At 49.8% G+C, this 4,360-nt stretch overlaps 1 pseudogene; it reads right to left on the bottom strand.

The window, feature by feature from the left end:
* Window positions 1–2,985: 2,985 nt before the first annotated feature.
* LOC103591131 lies at window positions 2,986–3,890 on the bottom strand (annotated as a pseudogene).
* Window positions 3,891–4,360: the final 470 nt, after the last annotated feature.

The raw sequence follows: 4,360 nt of genomic DNA, 5'->3' as shown, positions 1-4,360 counted from the left end.
TACAGGTTTTTTTTTTTTTTTTGAAGAAAAAACAGTTCAGTTGAGAAACCGAGGGAGAAAGAAGGGACATAAAGTATCACTGAGAAGAGTTTCTCTTAAGTTGTAATCATTTTTGTCAGATAAATCATAGCCCTGGGGCTGTGTAGGCAGTAAGCAAATGAATAACTTGAAAAGATACAGAATTCTAATGCTAAGCCCTGTGGGGCCTCCCTCCCCAACTGAAATCAGAATCACTGGGTGTGGAACTGGGAATCTGCCTTAAATAGCAAAGCAACTGTCACTGTGTACACTAACAGTCCGAAGACCACTGTACTAAGCCTCTCATATTCTAAGAAATTTTACCCCTAAATTGTGTTTTAAAACAATTTAAATTTACATGATGCTATATAAGCACATAAATTAAGAAGCATTTCAGTGTTAAAATATGTTGGTATTAATTTATACTTCCTCAGGATGCAAATTACTTTGTGATAGTTTCCTGTAACTCAAGGTTCTTGGGGGCATTTCTGATAACATTTTAACCAAAAGATGAAAACTTGTTGGACTGAAATTTAGGGCTTAGTTCATTAATATCAGATATAGTTCTATTCTCATTTAAGCCTCTGTGACTTTTGATTAAGCACCTCCTAAAATTCATTATGCATTTTTTTTTTCAAATCCCAACTAATCAACACTTGTTTTCTCAACACATTGTCACAGCAGGTTCATCCTTCAGTAATGGTTTGTCGGATTTAGCTTTCAGCCAAGTACAGCTGAAGTATAGAAATAGGTAAAGTAAAACAAGCAGTTAAACAATAAAATTAAATGGACCAGAGAGGTTCAACTTTTATTTCTTTACTGCTCAGTATAAAAAGAAATTATCAGGGCTGGCCAGTTAACTCAGTTGGTTAGAGCAGTGTCAATAACACCAAGGTCAAGGGTTCAGATCCCAGTATGGGCCAGACACCCCCCAAAAAAACTATTCACATTTAAGTATTCTGTAATCCTCTAGTTTGTGTCTACAGCTACACTGTCCACAGAAGCAAATTAGATTAAAAATTCAGTTTAGTCACACCAGCCACATAGACAGTGCTCAAGAGTAATTATGATTAGTTGCTACATTGGATAGCTTATACAGAATATTTCCATTACTGCAGAAGGTTCCATTGGACAGTGCTAATCTAGAGCACTAGCAAGCATACTAAGAACTGTTTGAGAGACTAATAAAATATCCAACCTTAAAGACATTTATGTGTCACTCCATTTTACTTAGGGTTGGCAAGATCAAGGAATATATTAGGAGCTTAGCAGCACAAGATGAAACTGTGCCCTCAAGAAGTTCCCAATATTTAAGAGCATTTAAGCCAGCAATGACAACCACCTGGGAAGTGCAAAGGATTCAAGGAAATTGCTGAGGGACAGGAGAAAGCACTGCTAGCTTTTTTATAGTGGAGTCAGCTCATAGGACAAGATCACAGAAGGCAAGATCAGAGGGGGGATGATATTTGAATGTTAACAGTCTTGAAGGGTAACAAGCAGCAGGGGTAGCATTTCAAAAGGAGTCACCCTACAAAGATGGATGACAATGTTACAATGGTTTAGGTAAACAGCAATCAATTCTGTGTAACTTTAGTAGAGTGGTAGTGTGTGTGTATATGTGGAAAATAGCGACAAACGAAAAAGCTATTAAGTAGAGGTTAGCCCATAAAGGGGCCTTGTGCATCACATTCATGAGGATGGAATTCATCCTATAAGTAGTAAAAAGCCAGAAAAGGAGTTTCATCTGTCATTTTCATGCTCTATCTGTACTCTAGGACAAAGGTGCTGGCAACATGTAAGATGTATCAGAGGATGATACTGGAAGCAGAGACCAGTTTGGAAGCGATTAAACAAGAAACTGAGCTCAGTTACTGACAAAACAGAAACAGAGAGATGGGTTGAGCGGTATTCAAAAGAGGAGAAAGGGAGATGTCGTTGATCCTCAGGTCCAATTCTCAGTAAAGCAATAGTCAAGGGCATCTGGACTGTGAAGAGACTTGGGGGGGGGGGGGGGAAGAATCCCAGCTGAGAAAAGAGGATACATCTTCTAAGAAAAAGGATAAAATGAAAATCAAGTTAAACATTCAAGAAAGTGCATTAGGGAGGAATAAAAGCGCTGCTGGGGAAGGGTGAGGCCCCAACTCAAGCCTTAATTTGTAGTAGAACCAATCTGTCTGGTTTCATGACTCACCTGGCTACCCAGGCTACCCAAGATCGGGGAGGGAGAAAGCCAGTGGTATGTCTGAGGACCGGATGAGCGAGTACAACAAATGGAAAATGGGATCAAAACATGAGTGAGAATGGCTAAGCAGCCTGATGGTGGGGATCCAAAGGGAGAGGGAACGGGGAGGGAGGTGGAAGAAGGGAGGAAAGAACTGGGTTCTGAAACAAGGGCTATAACTTTATCATTAAGATTTAATCTGAGCAAGTAGAATTACGAGGATAAAAAAGATTTAATTTGAGGTGCTATACTTCGGTGGTTTGGCAAGGGTCTCAGGTGATTGTATCTTAATTCACCTCCTATCTCGAAAAGAAATGCTACAAAAGGAATCTTAAGTAGTAGGAACCCGCAGTCTCCCCGCATAAAATCAACCCCAGGTGAATTCCTAGGCTCCATTTCCCTTTCTAACCCATATTATGATTACCTCCTGACACAAACTCAAGCACTTGGGAAGACAAGGAAATTGGACTCGCCCCTCAAATCTTATACCTCCTCAATTCTCCTGCAGGACAACGCCCAGGCACCAGGTCAGCCCTTAAGCATGGGCAAAAGCATCCCGCCCATAGTCGAAGAGACTCGACAAGGAGGCGATGACGAAATCATGAGGGGAGGGGGGTTATTCTAGGCCCAGGGCGGTCCTTAGAAGACTGGAGGCAGCAGAGAACTCCCATAAAGGTATTGCGGCACTCCCCTCCCCCTCCCCAGAAGGGTGCGGCCTTCTCCCCGCCTCCTCCAATGCAGCTCCCTCAGGATTGCAGATCGCGCCGATTTTCTGAGAACCTCAGCCTCCTGCCCACAAACCAGCCGGACCAACGTTCGCTCCTTCCCCCACCCCCACGAGTGCCTGTAGCAGGTCGGACTTGTCTTGTCCTTCAGGCGGCGGGCACTCGGGGCGGAGCAAAAGCAGCCGCCACCCAGAACCCTCGGCCAGCAGCCAGCCCCCGCCTCCAGCGCGCGCTTCCTGCCACGTTGCGCAGCGGCGCGGGGCCAGACACTGCGGCGCTGGGCCTCGGGGAGGACCGTACCAACGACTGCCTCCCTGCCACCCCGCGTAGTGGTTTCGCTCAATTGGAACTCGAGCCAATAGCAAAGGCCCGTTCCCCAGTCTCCAACAGCCAATCAAATGCCGAGGCCGAGCACGCGGCGGGTACACCGACTCCCCAGAAGGGGAGAGTGGGAGGACGCCCGCGCTGCAGCCACTTTCACTGACCCTCCCCACCCCCACCCGCTGGAGGCCGACCGCGCCCGCCCGTCCAGCCTCTCCCCTCCCCACCTACCTACCCGCCCCACCCAGGGAGCAATGCGAGAGTCGCTAGGCGACTGCGCACCCCGAGGCTGTAACTGACAGGCAGTTTGCTCCAACCAAAACACGCCATTTGTATTTTCACACACGGCGGGATGAGAAACGGCCAATCCGTGACAAGATGAGAGCCGGAAGCGCTCCTCCCTCTGCGGGAGCAATGGCTCCGTCCGGTTTCGAGCTTTTTCCGCTCCCTTCTCCCTCCCCCTCCGGTTGCCGCAGGGCGGGCTGCCCTCCCGCCTGCATACGACCACCCCTTTTCCTCCCAGCGCTACAAACGTTATACTCCCGACTTCCCGCAGGAGAACGCAAAGCCACCCAGTAACCACTCGGTCCACCTCAGCCACCCATCCCCCCAACCCACCGGCCCCCCCCTACCAGAGTTCCGCTCCCCTACCTAGCCGAGGCTCTCTGAGGAGCGGGAGCCCCCGAGCACAGCCTCTTCTCTAGGTGGCCCGGGCGGCTTCCGCTGATTGGCGGCGAGCTAGCCAATAGGTACGGGGCAGTGGGCGGAGAGGCCAATGGCGCGGCGGGAGGGGGCGTGTCCTGGGTGCCCCTGGCGCCGGCTCTGGGAATCCCCGTGCGGTCAGTGGCGTTTCCGCTCGGGCAGCGGGCTGAGTGAGCTGCCGCCGAGCTGCCGCCGCCGCCGCCGCCGCCGCCGGGGGAGGGGCGGCCGCCGCCCGCCTGCGCTCAGAGGCTCACGCAGTCCCAGTCCCGCCAGTGCGCCAACACAGTAGTGCCGGCCCCTCTCTTTCCTTAGCCCTTCCCCCTCCCCGCCTTTGGCTTGCTCCGCCTTTTTGCCCCTGCCCCCACCCCCACCT

The sequence above is a fragment of the Galeopterus variegatus genome, unplaced genomic scaffold (genome assembly GCF_000696425.1).
Source record: "Galeopterus variegatus unplaced genomic scaffold, G_variegatus-3.0.2 Scaffold931, whole genome shotgun sequence".
In the NCBI taxonomy this organism is placed as follows: Eukaryota; Metazoa; Chordata; class Mammalia; order Dermoptera; family Cynocephalidae; genus Galeopterus; species Galeopterus variegatus.
The sequence above is the reverse complement of the archived record's forward strand: the minus strand, read 5'-3'. Positions and strand labels throughout refer to the sequence as shown.